The 22,567-nt window shown below is 37.7% G+C and overlaps 1 pseudogene; it reads left to right on the plus strand.

Annotated features, from left to right (window-relative positions):
* Positions 1 to 1,861: 1,861 nt before the first annotated feature.
* Positions 1,862 to 22,313, plus strand: LOC150042568 (vomeronasal type-2 receptor 116-like; annotated as a pseudogene).
* The last annotated feature ends 254 nt before the right edge of the window (positions 22,314 to 22,567 follow it).

Consider the following 22,567-nt stretch of genomic DNA (forward strand, 5'->3'; position numbering starts at 1 on the left):
ACTTGAAGTGGTGAAGCATGGGAAGAAGGACAGTAAAATGGCGGAGGCCGCTCTGCTCCCCAATCATCCAGAGCAGGAGCACTTGGTATAGGGCTTAGAGGCCTGACCTCAGGATAGAAGGGGGCCAAAAATCTCTCCTCCTCCTGATGGGTGGGAGGGCCAATTCACCACGACCTTGAGCACTCCTCAGTACAGATTTCCCCGGCTGGGTCACCCCTGGAGGCTGCCTTGGGGGCATCTCCACTGTCCCTAGATGTCTCCTTAACTGAGCCAGGATAAAAGCAGGCCTTGAGGGCAGACAAAATTGGGTAGACCCCGAGGGGAGGATCCTCTCCCAAGTCAGTCCTCCTCCTTCACACCAGGCAGTCAACATGGTCCCAGGTGGTCCAATTGTAAAGACTGGCCACCAATAACCAGGGAGCAGCATATGTTAAGGCCTCACAGACCTTCTCAGCCTGGGGATCTGAGATCTCCAAACCTTGGCTTCTAAGAGTAAATTTAAATGTTTTAAGTGCCGGATCCTCATTTGTGGCGTAGTATTGCCCCAACTTTTCAGGGAGACGCTAACCTCGCAAAAACCCATTTGGCTCAGCTCGCCGACAATTCCGCTTCTGATGAGCATTTCTTTCATGCAATAAGTTCGGTTGACAGAATGTCGGGGTTTTTAGTGCTCCTTGCCTCTTGACCCACAAGAGATAATGGAGAACATGCCCTGATTAAGACGAGACCGAAAAAGGTTAGTGCCGACTGGTGGACTTCACCCAGCCCTCCATCTCCAGAGGGAAGACACAGACGCACCAGAGAGACTATCAGAGGAAGAGTTGTTTACTGGAAAAGTACAAAAGGCTAAAGTAAAATGCAGGAGTCTACAGGTAGGCAGGGCAAGGAGAGGTAGGTGCGGTCAGAGAGGGCGGCGTGGCCAATCCATGGGTTCGAAGTAACATTATTTTACATCACAAACCACAGCCAAACATCCCAATTAGGCGCGAGGCAGGTTGGATTTCCAAAACCAGGAACTGAGCACTGGAGCAGGAGGTAGGCCGTTTACCGTTGATGTGACGTGCCCCACATCTTTTATTCTTCCACTTGCAAATTCAGTGTATCTGCTTTTACTTCTTCAAGGTCTTTGATCCAGCATAATGGAGATTGGATTTTTGTGTTGAACTTCCTATGGCATTGTTCTATCTGATAAGAATTGTTCTGTCTAAACGGGTTCTTTTATTCTTCCATATGCAAATGCAGTGTGTCTCCTTTTACTTCTTCCAGGTCTTTGATCCAGTAAAATGGAGACTGAATATTTTCGTTGAACTTCTTCCTGCATTGTTCTATCTGCCAAGAATTGTTTTCACCAAAGGTGGGTCCTTCTCAGGCCATTGGTTTCCGGGCCGAGACTTGTGCCAATACCAGGCGGTCTAACTCAGGATAATAGAAACTAAATTTTTGCATTGAACTTCCTCCTGCATCGTTCTATCTGCTAAAACTGGTTCTGTCTAAACGGGGTCTTTTAGTCTTCCATATTCAACTTCAGTGTATCTGCATTTACTTCTTCAAGGTCTTTGATCCCAAATAATGGAGACTGGATTTTTGCATTGAACTTCCTCTTGCATTGTTCTATCTGCTAAGAATTGTTCTGTCTAAACAGGTCTTTTATTCTTCCATATTCAAGTTCAATGCATATGCTTTTACTTCTTCCAGGTCTTTGATCCAGTATAATGGAGACTGATTGGAGGAAGATGGCAGCGGTTCAGTGTGACACGTATTGTGCTCCTTCCAAGATAAAATTTCTGGCAGCATAGGGGACAGTTGTTTACCAGAAATTGATCCTAAGTAAGCTTTAGCAGTACAGAGATCTCAATCAGAGATGAAAATAGCAGAATACCGGTGCAAGAAGACAGATTGGAGCCCCACCAGCTGTGGAGCAAACATAGCTTCTCGGCGGCGCAGACACGCCACTGCAGTAGGAGCCACACAGAGCCTGTGCGAATCCAGAGCCAACACCCGGCCGTGCATGGTCCTGCCAGCTTCACAGAAACAGAGAATCCAGCAATTTGTGAGTATCTCTGAGGAGAAGTTTTCCACTTCTTCTCGCGGAAGGGCATTGGGAGGGTGCCCCCTCTTGCGCAAGCTGAGAGTAGCACCATCTTGACTGCTGGCAAAGACCCAGCCAAAACAATTAGATCCTGAGAGGTAAAGCTGGAAACATCATCTTTCTAACTGGCAAAGGATTTCCCATATATCCCTTAGCCAGAAATCTGGCCCCAGTGCTGCTGATGTCCGTCCCCTGTGCCATCCACAGACCTGGTAAACAAAGTTGCTAGCGGATCTTTCAGCTTTGTTTTACCAAGCAAGCAATCTGATCCGTAAAAGCGCAAAGCCAAATCACAAGAGAAAAAGACTTTGTGAAGTGCTTGGATCCTTAATTTAGTAGAGACACAAGTTTCCTATCCTGCCCCCACCACAAAAAAAACCTGAAGAATAACTTTTTATTTCTTTTTGTTTGTTCTTCTACCCCTTTTCATTTGCATTTTTAGGTATTCTCATTTTTCGCTTTGCCATTATACCTACACCTTTTTTCTAATGTTATGATTCATTCCTTTTTTTTCCTTTTTTCTTCTCTCTTTTCCTGCATCCCTTCTGCCACTGTGGTCGTTCCTAGAAACGCAGTGACAGCTCTGGATACAGTCTGAAGAAAAATGATATCCATATTGATACAGTCACCTGCTTTTTAAACTCAACCCAAGTATCACTTTGGGAAGAACTCAAAATAGTGAGGAATCTCCCCCCACCTTTTCTTTTTGTTTGGTTTTGGTTTTGGTTTTTGGTTTGTGAGTGTGTGTGTGTGTGTGTGTGTGTGTGTTCTGTTTTATATTGCTGTTGTTTAGTTTCTTTGTCCTTTTTAAAATTTCTACCATTGAAATCGCCTACATCTACCTCCCTCTTTTCTCTACATATTCTTCTTATCACTCTTCTTATTTTCTTAAGTATTGTCTCAGTTCTTCTAAACTTTGAACAAAAATATTATACCTCTCTATCACCTTAGGTCAGTTATACATACACAATACCTTTTCTTCATTACTATAATAATCTTACACTCCTGCAGAATTCTTTTCCTACTCCCTTGTCGTCTTTTATATTTTTCTATCTCTGGTACTCTGTTCATCCTTCAACTCTTATAATGCATGGATCTACATTGGATGGTTGTTGAGCAATTCTGTGTATCTAGGTGCTCAATTATACTCTAGGTCCAGAGGGACTTAAAAACAATACAGATTGTATTGAGGGGCTTATTGTTTTCGTCATAATTCGGTAATCTGTGGTTGTATGAGGTTAGTATGTAAGTGCACAGAAAGAAAGAGAGAGTGATATTACCAATCTAAAAGAGTGAACATCTATTGTCAACCAATTAAAAAGGTCTAGGTTGGTTATATCTGAAAAATTATAATCTTGTTTAGTATTAATCTTGCTCCCATTTTCAAATAGGTAGAACAAGAAACTCAAGAAAAATGGCAAATCAAAGAATAGCATCTCTCACCCAACATAAACAGGCAATGGAGCAGTCAGTGGCAAATCTAGAGGAGAGTCTTCCAAGTGCTATACAAATGCAATTGATAAAGATCATTAACGAAATGTGTAAAAACGTAAAGGAAGAGATAATGGAGGAAGCCATAGCTAAACAAGAGAAAACAATAAACAAGGTGATATGTGAAAATGGATACTGGATTCTTGGATTGAATTTCCTCCTGCATTGTTCTAAATGTTAAAAATTGTTCTGTCTAAAGGCAGTGTTTTATACTTTCATGTGGAATTTCAGTGTAACTGCTTTTACTTCTTCAAGGTCTTCGATACAGAATAATGGGAACTGAATTTTTTTGTGTTGAACTTCCTCCTGCATTGTAATATCTTCTAAGGATTGTTCTGTCTAAATGGAGTCTTTTATTCTTCCATATTCAACTTCTGTGTATCTGCTTTTACTTCTTCAAGATCTTTAATCCAGTATCATGGAGACTGAATATTTGTGATGAACTTTCTCCTGCATTGATCTATCTGCTAAGAATTGTTTTGTCTAGACCTCGGTTTTCTCAAGCCAGTTATCTTTGGGCTTATTCTTGTGCCAATCCAAAGCGGTTGAACCCAGATAATGGAAACTGAAGTTTTTCATTGAACTTCCTCCTGCAGTGTTCTACCCGCTAAGAATTGTTCTGTCTAAACGGGGTCTTTTGTTCTTCCATATGCAACTTCAGTGTATCTGCTTTTATGTTTTCGAAGTCTTGTTGAACTTCCTACCACATTCTTCTATCTGGTAAGAATTGTTCTGTGTACTTCTTAGCATTTAGAACAATGCAGGATGAACTTCAACTTCAGTGTATCTGGTTTTAATTCATCGAGGTCTTTTATCCAGTATAATGGAGACTGGATTTTTGCGATGAACTTCTTCCTCTGTTGTTCTATCTGCTAAGTATTGTTCTGTGTAAACCGGGTCTTTTACTCTCCATATGCAACTTGTGTATCTGCTTTTACTTCTTTGAGGTCTGTGATCCACTATAATGGAGACTGAATTTTTTTTGAGAAACTAAGAAAACTCTTTATTTATAGTTATGTGTTCTCTGGTTCTTTTTTTCATATATTTTTATTGCAATTAAAAGAAGGTTTACATTATATTTTCCAGATAGGAGGTGCATTAATTCAAATATATTGATACCTTTTATCATGTCTTGGTCTCCATTTCCTTCCCCCCTTCCCCCATACTTCCTCTTGTTTTCCCCCCTTCCCTAAGCAAGTTCAAATTACCAAATACAAATATATCCAATATATCAGATAACAAAATGAGATACTGTAACAATATAAGGTAACCAAGGGACAGCAAAAGAGATGAGAGATATCATAGTACATTAAGAACAACAATCTTTCATTATATGGCTTTTGTTTCTATATCCTAGAGGTCCTTTCATTGAGCGTCATACTATCTGTCCTCATGTAACTAGGTTTTGATCTATTGCAAATCTCTGCTAGGAGAGCCCAAGGTTTCTACTGGTTATGACAAATAAGGTAAACCATTGAGCCTATGCTCCTTGTCGTCTGGCTTAGTTCACTTAATATGATTTTTTCTTAGTCTTTCCTTTTCCTAACAAATGGGGCGATGTTTTTCTCATTTTAAAACAACTCTGGACAAATCAGGATCCCGCCTCCAAATTAACAACCATGCTATTAAAAGATGAGCCAAAGACTTAAAGAGAGTCTTCTCTTAAGAAGAAATAAGAATGGCCTACACACACATGAAGAAATGCTCGACATATCTGGTCATAAAAGAAATGCAAATCAAAACAATTCTAAGATTCCACCTCACTCCTGTCAGAATGGCCAGGATCAAGAAAACTAATAACAACAGATGCTGGAGGGGATGTGGCCAGGAGGGATCACTACTACACTGCTGGTGGGAGTGCAAACTCATTCAACCACTATGGAAAGCAGTATGGCAATTCCTCAAAAGACATAGAGCTCCCCTATGACCCAGAAATTCCATTACTTGGCATTTACCCAACCGTTCAGGAACAAGGGCATACTAAATCCATGAGCACAGTGATGTTCATTGCAGCACTATTTACCATAGCAAAAGTATGGAACCAGCCCAGATGTCCCTCAGTTGATGAGTGGATCAACAATATATGGTATTTATACACAATGGAATTCTATACTGCTGTCAGAAAGAACGACATCTCCCCATTTGTGAGGAAATGGAAAGACTTAGAAAAAATCATATTAAGTGAAGTAAGCCAGACTTAAGAGAATATAGGCTCAATGGTTTCTCTCATTTGCCATCTCATATTGTTACAGTATTTTACTTCGTTATCTGATATATTGGATATATGCGTATTTGGTTATTTGAAATTGGATAGGAAAGGGGGGAAAACAAGATGAAAGTGGGGGTTGGGGGGGAGGGAAATCAGGACCAAGACAAGAGAAAGTCTATCAATGTATGTGAAGTAATGCACCTTCCATCTGGCAAATATAATGTAACCATTCTATTAATTACAGTAAAAAATATATGGAAAATAGTAAATAACTCTGGCCAAAAATAATTAGGAAATGGATCAACAGTCTCATGGACTGGAACAATATGAGTAGATAGTCCAACACTACATTTGTGAAAAGCTTTTGACAACATAATAACCAGATTGTCATCAGATATACGTTGAAAAATGATACTGTATTTGCTCAATATTAAAATATCAGACCTTCTGGGAGGATTTTTGTTTCTGATTGTTTTCATTGTTGGCTTTTTCTGCAAATTTGAAAAACAAGTCTTTAAGAAACATATCCCATGGATATAAAAGTTGTTTAAGTATGTGTATTCTATTTAAGGCATTAAGTACAGAGTTTTGAATATTTAAGAAAGAGTTCTTCATTGGTCAATGTCCTTGGTTTTAGTCATGAAGCTACTATTAGTTAGACTAAAAATATAAAAAGGAATGAAAATATTAAAAATATTAAAAAAAAAACCCAGAATCATGTCATCTGCAAAGATGGAAAGTTTTACTTCCTCTTTCTCTATTTGGATTCCTTTTATGCTTGCTTCTTGCCTTATTGCTATGGCTAGGAATTCTAATACTATGTTAAAGAGGAGTGGAGATGTGGGAATCCTTGTCTTATTTTAAAGGTAATGGCTTTAGCTTTTCAACATTTTGCAAAATGCTAGCTGTGGGTTTGTCATACACAGCCTTTACTGAACTGAGGAATGTTCCATGGATTCCTAGTTTCTCCAGAACTTTTAGCATAAAAGGGTGTTGGATCTTGTCTCTAACCAACAATTTAATGTTGTACCTTAACCTCTTGGATAAAGAGCAACAAACCAATCCCAATTCCAGTAGAAGGAACCAAATTATCAATGCAGAATTAAATGAATTAGAGACAAAAACATAGAAAAAAATCCACAAAATAAGGAGTTGGTTCTCTGAAATGTTAACAAAATTGACAGACTATAAGCAAAGTTACCAAAAATGGCAGCTTACTAAAATAAACAGAATCATGGAAATGAATGGAAAAATCATGAAGAAATTACCAAGATACAGAGCCTCATATGGGAATATTTTCCAAACGTTTATGCCCACAAATATAAGCATCTAGAAGAAATGGATGGATTCCTACACAGTATTGACATACCCCAACTCAACCTTTGAAGACTTAAACCAACTGAAAAGACCTATTTAGAGTACTGAAATAGAAATGGCACTAGGAGACCTCCCATCCAAGAAAAGCCCAGGGCCTGATAAATTCACAGCGGAATTCTATAATGCCTTCAAAGCAGAGCTCACACCAATAGTCCTCAAGCTTTTCACTGAAATAGAAAGAGAAGGCTTTTTACCAAACTCATTTTATGAATCCAGCATAACACTCATCTGAAGACATCTATAGATCCATTTCTATGATGAATGTTGATGCAGAACTTCTCAACAAAATATTGGCCAACCATCTTCAAAACTCATCAAAAAATTATAAACTATGATCAAACAGGATTCATCAGAATGATGCAAAGTTGGTTCAATACACAAGAGTCAATAAATATAATTCACATCAACAAGAGCAAGGTCAAGAATTACATAATTATCTAAATAGTTGCAGAAAAGTTATTTAACAAGAGAAAACATGCCTTCATGCTAAAAGCACTGGGGAAACTGGGAATCCATGGAGTATTCTTCAGTATAATAATGGCTGTGTATGACATACAGACAGCTAACATTATACTTAATGGCAAAAGCTAAAGCCCACTTTCTCCACTCCTCTTTAATGTACTATTAGAATTCCTAGCTAGAGCAATAAGGCAAGAAGCAAATATGTAGAGGATCCAAATTGTGAAAGAAGTGAAACTTTCTTCTTTTCAGATGATATGATTTTACTTTTAAAGAATCCTATAGATTTCACTCCCAAGTTGCTTGAGGTGATTTGAAACTTGAGCAAGGTAGTAGAGTCTAAAATTAATGCTCAAAAATCAAGTGCTTTCTTATTTGCCTGCAATGAGAGGAGCAAGGCAAAAAGTCGGAAAAGCAACTCCTTTTGCAATAACGTCAAAGAAAATAAAGCACTTAGGAATTAATGTAACTAAGAATTGAAAGGATCTTTATGATGAACATTTTAAAAAACTGAAAAAGGAAATTAAAGCAGAACTGAAGAAGTGGAAAAATCCCTAATGATCCTGGGTTGGAAGAATTAACATCATGAAAATGTTAATCCTGACAAGGGCTATCTACAAATTCATTGCAATACCTATCAATATTCCAATGTCATACTTTAAGGAAATAGAAGAGGCAATTCAAAATTTCATATGGAATATTCAACGACCCTCTATATATTGTTACAATTTTTCACCTTGTTATCTGATATATTTTATATATGTTTAATTGGTTATTTGAAATTGGTTAGCGAATGGGGGGAAATCAGGATGAACGGGGGGGAAGAGGGGAGGGTAATGGGGACCATAACATGAGAAAGGGTATCAATGTTTGTGAATAATGCACTTCTATCTGGTGAATATAATGTAACCCTTCTATTAATTACAATAAAAATATATGGCAAAAGAACACCCTGTATAGCAAAAACAATCCTTAGCAGAAAGAACAACGGTGGAGGAATATCAATACCAAACTTTAGACTCTATTACAGAGCTCTAGCAAACAAAATAGCTTGGTATTGACAAATGAATAGGCCTGAGGACCAATTTAATAGGACTGAAGACCCAGAAGGCAACCAGTTAGCCCCACCTAATCTCTGATAAAGGAACAAAAAAATAGAATGCAAAAAAGACAGCCTCTTCAACCAGGGTGCTGGCAGAATTGGTTAAGCACCTGCAGAAAAGTAAAGTTGGATCATTCTATGTCACCCTGAGCCCGGATTAATCCCAGATGGATGAAAGTCCTTGAGGTAAAAGCAGATACTCTGAAAACTTTACAAGAAGGAATAGGAGAAACATTGACACTGGTCAAAACTTTCTTAATAATGACCCAGAAGCCATCAACAGTCTGGAATCCTAGCAACAGGCCACTTTGCTATGTGCTGGTTCTCTTTATAAATTAATAGGTTTTAATTATCTGTCATCAGAAATTCAAACATATATGGAATACTTTACATTTGGAGATCTGCATCATGAAATGTTTATCCTCCAGAGTCTTCATAGAAACACCATTAAGTGATTTAAGTTCATTTCTTTTCCTCTTAAAAATGCAATTAATGTGTAACTATATTCTGAAAAGGAGTTGAATTATGTTTTGCAAAGTAATGTAAATATTCAACTTCAGTGTCCTGTATCACTCATTTTTCTGTGTCGAATCATGACCACTGAACATGGCTATTTTTTTTGAGTTGATATGATCCATTCCCTAGTTATTTAATAAATATCATTAGATAGTTGGATCAATGATAGTTATGGATATATAATAATATGTAAATATTTCATGTATACATTCCAGTTTAAAGACAAAACAATTCTAATTACGAATGAAAAAATTCCCTGCTCAGGTCTTCAAGTGTGTGACTATCTGGAGTCCAGCATAATTATGTCCAAGTATATATTTTTGTCTTTTACCATCTACTGTGTTTACTTGTAGATTTATACACATATTTTAGATAGGAAAAATGAAGGAAACAATGCAACCAATATATCTGTGGTCTGGCTTACTTCACATAGTATTTTTCCACATCTTTCCACTTCCTTCTGAATGGTACAGTATCTTAGAGAAGTAGAGAATTTCAATGTGTCCATTCTTGAACCATTTGTCCTTTCTTGGTCCATTTGTCCTTTGTGGGACTTTACTCTGAGTCCTGGAAGCAATAATTGGCTGCAGAGAAACGCTTGGATACAATGTTGCCTTCAACTCTATAAGTCTCTCCCTCACATGTGGACACCAAAGTCAACAAATGTGCTAATGTTCATGTCTGTAATCAGTACCAAACGTAAAATTTTACCTAACCCAGACCATACTTTTCTTCCTATCTGGAGATAGCTAAGAAACATCAATCTGCTAAACTGTAATGCTTAATATGTCTAGCTTAGCACATTAGCAAAAGGACTGAAATATATTTTGGGAAATTTAAGAGAAGGAAAATTAGAAAAACATAGGCAGGTAGTGGTGAAGAAACAAAATAAGCTAAGGCCAAGATGTGTTATGTCCATAGTCTTAACTACACAGAAAAGTAAGATATGAGGACCATGTTTGAACCCATCCTCACTAGGTGTGTCTTAAAGACTCAATCTCCATTTAACAACCAAAATGTGCCAGATGTGGAGCTGTGGCTCAAGTGGTAGAGCACTAGCCTTCATCCAAAAAGCTCAAGGAGAGTGTGCAGGTGCTGGGATCCCAGAGCTAGCACAAACAAAATAAAGGTAAGGAAACATCAGTCACATATAAAGACATATATGTTCTATAGCAGGTTTCTCCCTGCCATTTTAGCTTCTGAATGTGGGCAACTTCCCAAACACCCACTTGTCACCCAAGCCTTGATAAATAATAAAAATGATAGAGGCAGTGACATTTTTCCTTACAATACATATAGAATAGGATATTAGATATTCTTAGAGTTCCATATACCCATTTTCTTTTGCCTTCCCCCTCCCATCCTATCCCCTTCCCTTCCTTTCCCTTTCATTTTCTTTGTATAGTCAGTTATTACTGAGACCCTCTATTCCAGGACAAGATATATACGTACATGAGTAAACCAAAACTTACTGAGGGCAGATAAAAGTCTATCATAAGGGATCTTTTATAATGCCTGATCATGCCTGGATTGTGAAGCATATCTGACATGAAATAATGTTACTGAAAAATGTGGTTTGTTTGAAAAAGTAACTATTTGTCTGCAGTAAAAGAGAGAGAGAGAGACAGAGAGAGAGAGAGAGAGAGAGAGAGAGAGAGAGAGAGAGAGAGAGAGAGAGAGAGAGAGAGAGAAAGAGAACGTCTTAGAGCATGAAATCAGAGGCCAGATACTGTCTTTGAGCTTATTTTCTCAAGGCTAGAACTCTGCCACCTGACCCACAGCTCTCATTCCAGATTTCGGTGGTTAATTGGAGATAAAATCTCACGGATTTTTATGTTGGTGCTTGCTTCAAACCTTGGTCCTCAAATAACAGCCTCCAGCATAGTGAGGAATAGACATCCATGAGCCACCTTACTACAGTAAGAATTTTTATTAATGTCCTCACAATACAAGTTACCAAAGAGACCTTCTCAGACCACTTGTCTGTGAGGAAGGAAAGATTTCTGAAGCCATTTACTATAGAACTCATGCCACTGACTCTGGTTGGTAGTAATAACATCATTTAATCCCGTGCAATGACAGCTTGGATGGAGTGGATAAAGTAATGCTGGAAGTGAGGAGCTTACAGACATGGAAGGGAAGGAAACCAGAGTGCTCTCCTACTAGCAGGCAGAATATTACCACAAATAGATTCAAAATAAAACAATGAAAATAAATTGTGCATAGGGAGTAGGATGTCATGGTAGTACAGATGGATAACATCATCTGTGTACCTAGACTTCCCTCACCTGCTTCCCATCTTGAGAACAAAATTGTAAATGGAAATAAAACATTGAGTTACTTATGGCTCGTATGTTCAGCCCTGGTAGCATCACTGTTACTGCCATCTATTTCCCATGTGTAAAGAAGGAAAAACCCAGAAATCATCACATTTCCATCCACATATGCTCAATGTTTCATTGTAGAAAATCACCTAGTTTCAGCCAAGGACCTGACAAGAAGGGGAAGCTGGAGAAGAATGAGTGTAAAATCAAAGGACACATCTCTGAAATACCTGTCCAGCTGAAATTCTGGGTAGAATTTGCCCACAGTGTCAGGTATGTATGCTCATATATCTTTATATAGGTGCTCTTTTTGTCTTTGTAGCCCAGCTTCCACCAAATCCTTTGGTGAAGCCACAGGCAGAATATGTAAAACTCTTTTATTGAGGCTCTGCAGCTAGGCAGAGATATTGAGGCTATGCATCCTGGAGAATAACAAGACTTGTAAAACATGTTTGCAGATTCTCCTTGCTCATCTCAGGTGATATGGATTTCCTCCAAAATCACAGTGAGGCCCCAGGAAGGAAGTTACCTTTGATAAATTTGGTTCAACATCTGTGCCAAGGAACTACTTTCACGAAAGCCATTTAGGATGATGCAACTGAATTGCATCAGAAGTTGCTACATCAGACGCACATAGAAATGGCTAGAAAAAATTCTTTCCCAGTGACATGACATCCAAAGTTATTAGGGCATCATACACAGATGTTCAATTTGCACACCAAATTGCCATAAGATCCACAGATTACTATTTGATTCAAGCTATTGTACAGAGGCCTCCACAAAAGCAGCCATATAGTATTGACTAATTCAGCAATGATGCTGGTGAAACCAGCAATTTCATGTCAATAAAGTCATTGTCTTAAATGTGTTGCATGTTTGTAGTCTGAAATTTCACCTTCAAACTGTTCCAGAGCCAGCCGGCATCAAGGCAGGATTCCTGATTTAGGGGGTGAGAGTGAGAAGAAAAACACAAGAAACAGATGGGGTCGGGTGGTCTACAGCTTAAGACTGGAGCCTTAAGGGACTGGAGATTTATACTGTAGCACCATTTGTTTTTGGTTCTAGTCTTATATACTATCTTAGAAACAGGAATCATCTAGAGGTGTGTTTCATACAAAACAACAAGCAAGTTTCAGACATACCACCCCAGCAAGACGTGATAAAGCCAGAAAGTTCACAATACTGTTGATGCAGCTCAAAGTTGGTAAGCATGGCATCATTCATTATGATACAAGTTGTTTTTCATGGCAGCCAAAGTCTTCCCCAAACCATTGTTTTATGCCCATATTCTCTGCCTTCCTGTGGTTGTTGCAGGGGGACCTAATATTATGGTATGGTAGAGGACTTTAAGGAAACTGCAATTCATTGGCAGGGAAGCAAAACTTAGCCTTGGGCCTAGTTCTTCTTCTTTGTCTGCAAATTTACACTCTATCATGGCAACACATTTAGCAGCTATGTTGCTTTACAGGAAAGCTAGATGAATTAAAATAGTTCATCCTGATCCCTCACCATGGCACTAAGGACTCAAATCCAGGGCTTTGTGCATACTAGGTAAGCACTCTACCACTAGGTCACCCTTCCCGCCCTCAACACTGTCTTTTATCTCTCTCCAGTGATAATCTCTATCAAGAAGACTTAGTATATATGGTGCCAAAAATAAAGGCAAAGGGGAAACCAACACATAATTAATGCAAGTTAATGTATACGCTAAGGAAATTGGTATATATTCTTTACAAGAAACTATATTTTTTGTAGTCTGAGTTCCCATTACATGCACACACATGCACATGTCTTAATAACTTATGATGAGAATTTTAGAATTAAGTGCATATATATAAAGATATATTCATATACATATCTGACATTATGGGCTTCACTTTTACCCATAATTTTAGCTGTGTAGATGTTTCAGTGATGTGCCTCATTATTTTCCAGCTTTTACACTCTGTCAGGTCCTTGGCTGGCACTAGCTGCTTTTCTACAATGAAACACCGAGCACACATGGATGGAGATGTGATGATTTCTGAGTTTTTCCCTCTCTACACTTTGGGAACAGAAGGCAATACAAGTGATGCTTCTAGTCATGAAGACAACAAGCTGTAAGTAACTCAACATTGCCTTTTCATGTACTGTTTTATTTTCAGTATAAACTAAGGCTGTGAGAATTCCAGGTGCACACATGAATGTTCTCTGTGTTCTCTACCCTGAACTCCCATCCCTATGCACAAGAAGTAGATTACATTCATTGCATTATCTTGTATCTACTGTGGAGTAATTTTCTATCTGGTGTTAGGAGAGGATTTGTGGTTTGCTGTCTTTCCAAGGCTGTAACCTCTACACTTTCTTCCAGATTCCCTGTATCTCCTCAATACCAGCTGTCACTGTAGAAGATGAAGTAATGCTATTACAAACAAACTGAATCAGTGGCATGAGTTCTGTACTAAAAGGATGCAGTCACATTTCCTTCCATGATGACCAGTGGTCTGACATTTATTTGGTAATACATTGTGAGAGTAGTTATAAAATATTTAATGTAGGGTGGTGGCTTATGACTGTGATCCTAACTGCTAAAAAGGCTTCTGTCTGATGATTGAGGTTTGTAGTCAGCCTGTGAGACTTTTATCTCCAATTAACCACTCAAGTATGGAAGGAGATCTATAACTGAAGTGCCAAAATCTTAGCCTTGAGAAAATAAACTCCAGAAGAACGTTTTGCCACTCATTTCATGCTCTAGAACACACACACACACGTACACACTCACACACACACAAACATATACACTTTATGGTAGGCAAGTAATCACTGTTTCCAACTAAGCCTTGTATCATTATTTCATGTAAGATATGCTTCACAATCTAGACATAAGCAGTAATAAATATCTCTCAGTAATAAATGGCTGTTTAAAAGAAAATAACTTCAAGAAAAAACTGAATTTCATGATAATCTGGAAACATATTCCTTGCCTGTTGCAGGATAAGATGTCATTGCCTCTATATTTTCATTCATCTCAATTGCTTGTTTGACAAGTGTATCCTGAGATTGCCTCCCATAGTTTGAAGACAAGATGGCAGGGCTAAAATTATTCTCTTCCCTGGTATATAAAATGTATATCTTTATATGGTGCTGGTATATTTGCGTATTTTGTTTCTGTTCTGCTGCTTTTGGTAACTGTTCTTGAACTAATTGGCTCAAGGATATTGCTCTTCCACTGGAGCCACAGGTTCATATCTGGCACTTTTGGTTGTTAACTTTAAGAGTCTCCCAGACACCAAGCCTAAGATGAGTTCAACGCATAATCCTCAGATGTCAGTTTCAAGAGGAATTAGAAATACAGGCATGAAGCATCAGTACTCAGCTTAGCATATTTTACTTTCTCCCCTCTAACTTTCCCATGTTTTGTTGATTTTTCCTTCTCTTAATTGCCCAGAATATGTCTGAGTATTTTTTTAATATTATAAGAAACATTAAATGTTATACTTTCAGCTGGTGTATGTTTCTTAGATATCAATATATATGAAGAGAAGTATAGTTTGGCTTAAGTATAATTTTATGCGTGGTATTGAGCACAGATAGCAATATTTTCTCAGAAAATTCTTTCGTGTAGATAAGTGGACTACTGCAATTAGATATTAGTAGACAAGATATGGGTCTCAATTATACACCCACAGATGTTCCAAAAATATTGTTATATTATTATAAATTATGGTACTCTGCCAACTGATTTGAATACTTTACAGAATTCAGCTGTGAATCCATCTGGCCCTGGGCTTTTCTTAGGTGGAAGGTCTCTTATTGCCATTTCTATTTCAGTGCTTGAAATAGGCCTCTTTGGTTGGGTTAGGTCTTCTCGTTCAGTGTGGGTATTTTAATATTTATCCATTTCTTGTAGATTCTCAAATTCATTGGCATAAAGTTTGAAAGGTATTCCCTCATGATGCTCTGGATCTTGGTAATTTCTGTCATGATATTACCATTTTCATCTGTGATGTTGTTTATTTCGGTATGCTCCCTTTTTTTTTGGTAAGGTTCGCTAAGGGTCTGTCAATTTTGTTAATTTTTTCTAAGAACCAACTCTTTGTTTTGTTGATTCTTTCTATGGTTTTTCGGGTCTCCAATTCATTTCATTCTGCTTTTTTTGCTTCCTTCTACTGGGATTAGGGTTGGTTTGTTGCTCTTTTTCCAGGAAATTAAGGTGACACATTAAATTGTTCGTTTGTGATTTTTCCAATTTGTTATTGTAGGCACCCAGAGCTATAAACTTTCCTCTGAGTGCTGCCTTTGCTCTGTCCCAAGGATCTGATATTTTGTGTGCTCCTTTTTGTTAAATTTCATAATCTGTTAGATTTCTGTTCTGATCTCCTCGATGACCCATTGGTGATTCAACAATGTGTTGTTCAGTCTCCATGCGTTACAGGGTTTTCACTGGTGGAGATTGGTGTTCAATTCCAATTTGATACCCCTGTGGTCTGAGAGAGTGCAGGGAATAATTTCAGTGTTTCTGTATCTGCCCAGGTTTGTTTTAGGCCCTGAAACGTTGTCTATTTTGGAAAATATTCCATGTGCTGCTGAAAAAAAAACGTATATTGTGTTGTTTCTAGGTGGAATAATCTGCAAATGTCTGTTAGATCTACTTGGTCTATACAGTTGTTCAATTTTAAGGTTTCTCTGTTTAGTTTTTGCCTGGTTGATCTGTCCAAAGGTGAGAGTGGTGTGTTTAATTTACCATCACTGTGTTTCGATCTATGTATAGTTTCAGTGATAGTAAGATTTGCTTGACGAAGTTCGGTGCTATTGAGCAAATTTTAATGAGAGGAAAGCTTTGTATTATAAACTCACAGCAAAATTTAACCATCAGAAGAGATATTTCATGGTAGGCTCATTCCGAATACCTATCATTTTCTCACACCACCATGAAGATATTAGCAGATTCACAGATTTTGTCAGGACAGTTAACTTTTCAAAATTCCCAGAGGATATTTATCTTGCAAGGCTGTGGTTTCTCTCATTTAATTGTTCAGTTTCTAAGCCAGAGTGTGTTACATTGTATAATTGTCTTCATAATCCTTCCTTAGAATGGTGGCCGAGGCATATTTTTGAGGTGGCCATGTCTGAAGAGAGTTACAACATATATAATGCTGTATATGTTGTGTCCCATGCCCTCCATGTAATGTTTGTTGATCAAACAGAATTGACACTGATGAGTGATGGGAAAGGGATGCTGCCTTCCCCTACACAGGTAATTCCCTTTGATGAAAGAACAGAATCATATTCTTTTTTGTTTATTTCTGGTCTGGGTTTTTTTTCTGGTAAATAATTTAGCTTTTAATTTATGCTTTATTTTTATTTTTAAATTTTTATTATAAAGATCATATATTAGTACATTTATTTTTAAAAGTATTACCCCACCTTCATCCCATTCCCCCATTCCTACTGACATTTCCCCAAATTTTAAACTTCATTTCTAGCATAGAATCTAGTGAGTATCATGCTTGTATTGGTTCAAACTTTTCGCCAGGTTCTATAAGGGGATTTATAGAGAATTAAATGAAGTACTTTCAGATCATTTTTGTAATGCTTTGTCAGTCTTGGGGCTTGAACTCTGGATACTTTCCCTGAGCTCTTTTTCCTCAAGGCCAGAGCACTACCATTTTGAGCCACAGCTTTCACTACCAGTTTTTGAATAGTTACTTGGAAATAAGAGTCTCAAAGGGTCTTTTTCAACTGGGTTGGCTTCAAATTTCAATTCTCATATTTTAGCTTCTTGAGTAGCTAGGATGATACAAGTGTGAGACCCTTGCAAATGAGAAAAGATACTTTTATTTGTTTAAATATTTAAGGTACTCATAACCTGTATTCATGTGCATTTAAAGACAAAATTGACAGAAAAGAAATTAATGTCGCATTCCATTTAGATCAGCATGCACACAGCTATTATATTCTAAATTAGGTATCTAGTTGTAGTCTTTGAGTTTGTATAATATTATCTGCAATTATATATGCCGTTAATACACCCAAGTTAATTACAGTTTATTTCATTTTTTGTAAGTCATGGGGCTTGAATTCAGCCTGGATAGTGTCCCTGCGATCTTCATCTCAAGGCTACCATCCTACCCCTGGGCCAGGGCATTTCCCCTGAGCTCTCCAGGTCAAGTCTACTATCCTATCCTTCAGCCAAGCCCCACTTACCATTTTCTGGGTTAATTGGTGATGAGAGTCTCAGGTTCTTTGTGCCTGGGCTGGCTTTGAACCTTAATTCAGAGATTTCAGCCTCATGCATAGCTAGGATTACAGGCGTAAGCCACCACACCTGGTTTAATAACTGCACGTTTTTTTTTAAAGAGTATCCAGTTTCACAATCTTTTTGGAAACAATTATACTTTGGATGAAGAAAGGAAATTAAACGCAGAGTATGATATTTTCAACATTTGGAATTTTCCAGAATGTCTTCAACTTAAAGTGATGCCCCACATGGTCATCAGCTGTCATTATTGGAATATAGGATAGAGTGGGCCTTAGGAAGTACCGAGGTGGGTTTGATAAAATCATCATAATTTCAATTACACAGAAGTAAGCAAAAATCTGAAATTTATGCCCCTCTTTCTCATTTATGGCCCACCATTGTATATTTAATTACATCCAACTTCAAAAATTTTCTTATTCTTCAGTCTTGGGTGGAAAAGACCAGTAAGTTTGGGAATGTTGATGTATAATCAAATATAAAACCTGCTTTAACAAGTTTCCATCTTTGTGACAATACTCCTGAGTATAAATTTATAAAGCTGAAAGGTTCATTTGTTTGCTTTTATGGGCAACTCATTCAGTGGTTAGTTGGCCTGTTAAATGGGTATCTGTGGTGACAGAAATTAATGTAATGGCAAATGTTGCTTGACTTTGTACATATCTTCACCTGACTTGTATGTAGGGGGCTTGTTGGAGTTCTTGAAAACAAATAAAATGAATTCCTCTGTCAAAAATGCAAGAACTCCTCAGCAGTAGGGCATATTGATGTTTTCCTTGACTTTTCATGGCAGAATGTGTTGGTGAGGGCATTGGCTGACAATCACATAGTCCCATCACATATGTACATAGGGAAAGCATTGGCCACCATTTTCATGCACACATATTCCAGACTTTACAATTTCATCCACTCAAAGCACAGACATTGATATCTGAATTAGATTATAAATCAGTGCCACTGTATGACTTCAACAGTCCAGACTAATTCCAGCAAATATGGCAATTCATTGTGCAGATAGGGGTCACTTAGAATCACCTTTCACCTATGCATTTTTTAGCTAGCATAGGACATGGATTTATATTTATATGTGATGCCAATACAAACAAGACAGTTTATATACTTAAAGCACACAATAATGAAATTTCAAATGTTGACCTGAATAGTCAAATCAAAGCGCTATCTTGTGACTGCTTCAGCAGACAAATACATGAAGATCACAGACCTCTTAGGAGACATGCCAAGTCTTATGCATTCCAGGAGCATACAAATGGGAGTTCTATTCTTTATGTTGCCATAATCTAATGTTTATACTTTGTGAGGTAAGAAAGCATGGTTTCAGGTCTAGAATATAACCATTATATCCATAGTATTTGAAACATCTTAATGACATGAGAGACTTAGTAATTCCCAAAGCTCATCAATTAGTAGACCTCTGTGGAGTATCACTTCATAGATACTAACGAAGTCTTTGTTAAGGAAGATCACAGGATTTTCTTACCTGGAAGGTGGCCAAACAATGCCTCATTTGTACCTAGAGCTGAGCAGAGGACAAGAAATAAAATTCATTTCCTACTGCCTGGTGTGTATTTATTGGGGAAGATACTGATAATACAGAGCTTGTCTTTGTGGCTGCCATTAACTGGGTAGTCTCTACAATGCTGGTTGGATTTCTTGCCCCAAAAAGAACAATCTCATCACATGGTAACTGAGAAGAATAAAGAAATATATTAAGGGCCTAGGGTTCATATATCACTATAAAAGTGATATCTGTGATTTAGAGCATGCTTTGAAAGCTTCAATTTGGGTTCTTCCACATAGTCCTTCAATATTTCATATATAAGCCAGACACAACACATAATGACATAAACTCAAGGAAGTTTCACAGTGTTGGCTAGATAGACACACTCTTTCACCATTATCCATTATCTTTAAAAGCTCCACATTCCTAGATAGTTCAACAGGCTGAATGCCAAGACTGTAGTATACAAGTTATGTGGAATTTTTATTTTGGAATCTATAGCAGAATTTAATGCACTGATTATATTTAGTCATGAAGTATTTTGCTTGACAGTTGAATTATTTCACAACAATGAACATTTGGGATTTCTACATAAAATCTAAGTAGCTACTGATATCTTTCTTCCTTTCTTTTTCTCAGATACCTCATTCAGTTTGCAGTGAATCTGGATTCAGGAAATCACCCCAGGAGGAAAAGACTACCTGTTATTTTGATTGCATCCTTGGCCAGAGAATGAAATTGTTAATGTGACTGGTAAGCATCTGTTCTATGTACTCAGTCTCCAACATTCCACACTTTTCTCAATTCATCTAACTCGATAAAATAGTTCTAACTTACGATGGTGGGAAAAAAATAGTTCTTTCCTTATAATATTGCTTCTCTCTCTGTGTGTGTGTGTGTGTGTGTGTGTGTGTGTGTGTGTGTGTGTGTGTGTGTGTGTGTGTGTGTATGTTGTGTGTGTGTTTCTTGTGCCTGGGCAATGTCCCTAAACTTTTTTACTTGAGGTTATTATTCTAACACTTGAGGAACAATTTTACTTACAGCCCTTTTGGTGGTTAATTGAGAATAATTCTCACAGAATTTTCTCCCCTACTGAATTCAAACTGAGATCTTGATAATAGTTTTCTAAGTTTCTATGATAAGGCATGAGCTACTGGCATTTGGGAAAACTGCTTTTTATAATAACGCAAACTCTAGGATTTGAATGTATAGGTGTTTATTTCAAGAAATTCTTTCCTCTCTCTAGTCAGCAAGTTGAGTTGAACCTCTATCAAAAATAATCTGAACTATTATTTAGAATAATGTCTCCATGTTTTTCTAAATTAGGTTTCAACTACAATAAACCCCACAAAAATTTATTCCCACTGCTTACAACTGCTGTTTCCACAGAGCAAGTGGTCAGAAAGCTGAGTTTACTTAACAAAGTAGATACAAGTGTTATGCATACATAACATGACTACAAAGCTTTGATGAGTTCTTTGATTCTTGTTCTACAGTACTTGAGGTGAGAAATATAACAAGCTAAATTCAAGGGAGGGCTAAAAAGCTTCTATTAATGTTAGCCAAAATCATAGGAAAGTATAAGCTTTATTATCAATAATTTTGAATGGTGTTCACTGAATTGTGTATACAGTAAAGAACATTAATATTGTAGCATCATAAATTGTAAAAATTATTGTTAACATATTAGAAATTACAAAACTATCACAATATCACTATGTATGCTAAGAACTAAAGGGAAAAAGGAGTTGCATTCAGAATGTAAAAGTATAGAGCATGGTGTCTCTCTCCCTTTGACAGCACCCAAACTCTGACAGAGTGTTTCCCTGACTTTCTGCTTGCCCATGTGCTTTTCTGCTTGCCTTCTTGCTTGTTTATTCACTTAATAAAGATCCAGAAAGGTTTCTTAACAGTAAAAAATAGAACACAGGAATCAAGGTGAATTATGGTGGTAGAGAGAGATAGAAATAGAATAGTAGATATTTCTTGAAGTATCTGAAAATTCTTGCTTTTATCATCATAAATACTGACATGTTAAATTTACCTCTCAATGGTGATTGCCAAATTTCCTTTCAAGAAAGGAAAATATGGAACACAGACTAATGATAATTCATACTCCTCACTAGATATGTGTGAGATGTCCAGATAATCAATATGTCAACCCAGAGAGAAACCATTGCCTCCTAAAATCTGTATGTTTCCTGTGTCATGGAGAAACCTTGGGGCTGGCCCTGGACTGTGTGGTGTTTGCTTCTGTATTCTCACTTCTATGTTTCTAACAGTTTTAGTGAAACACCACAACACTCCAATCATTAAGGCCAATAACAGGGCTCTCAGCTACATCCTGCTCATCTCCCTTATCTTCTTTTACTTCTGCTCCTTGCTGTTTATTGGCCATCCGTACACAGTCACCTGCATCCCGCAGCAGATCACATTTCAAATTGTGTTCACCTTAGCAATTTCCACATTGCTGGCAAAAACTATGACTGTTGTCCTAACATTCAAGTTCACTTATCCAGGAAAAAGAATAAAGTGGCTGTTGTTATCAGGGGCTCTAAACTTCATTATTCCCCTCCGCACCCTTACCCAAGTGGCAATCTGTGGATTTTGGGTCACAGCCTCTCCTCCTTCATTGACACAGGTGCACACTATGAATATGGCCACCTCCTCATCGTGTACAATGGAGGTTCCTTCACTGCCTTCTATTGTGTTCTGGGATACCTTTGCTCACTGGCTCTGGCCAGCTTCGCGGTAGCTTTCCTTGCCAGGAACCTACCTGATGCTTTCAATGAAGCCAAGTTCCTAACATTCAGCATGCTGGTGTTCTGCAGGGTTTGGGCTACTTTTCTGCCATTATATCATAGCACCAAGGGGAAGATCATGGTAATTGTGTAGATAGTCTACCTTGGCTTCCAGTGCAGGGCCCCTAGGCTGCATCTTTGCCCCCAAGTGTTACCTCAGCATGTTAAGACCAGAAAGAACTCTGTGATGGCTTCAGGTATAAAACACATACTAGTGGAACAAAGCCTGCCCTAAATGACAAATGTGAATGGTCATGTGATATAAGATCTAAACTAAATCCGCTTTTCTTTCCTAGTATTACATTAGTGTATACTCTAGAAATTACTTCAATGAATATTTATGTATAACTCATTTACATGATTTTCATTCCTCTGTAACTGCTATATGGAAACTACAGTAATAACTAGCTATATTGGATTATAAATTTGTATATTTTTTATT

Source organism: Megascapheus bottae, chromosome 35, assembly GCF_031878675.1.
Source record: "Megascapheus bottae isolate mThoBot1 chromosome 35, mThoBot2.hap1, whole genome shotgun sequence".
NCBI lineage: Eukaryota > Metazoa > Chordata > Mammalia > Rodentia > Geomyidae > Megascapheus > Megascapheus bottae.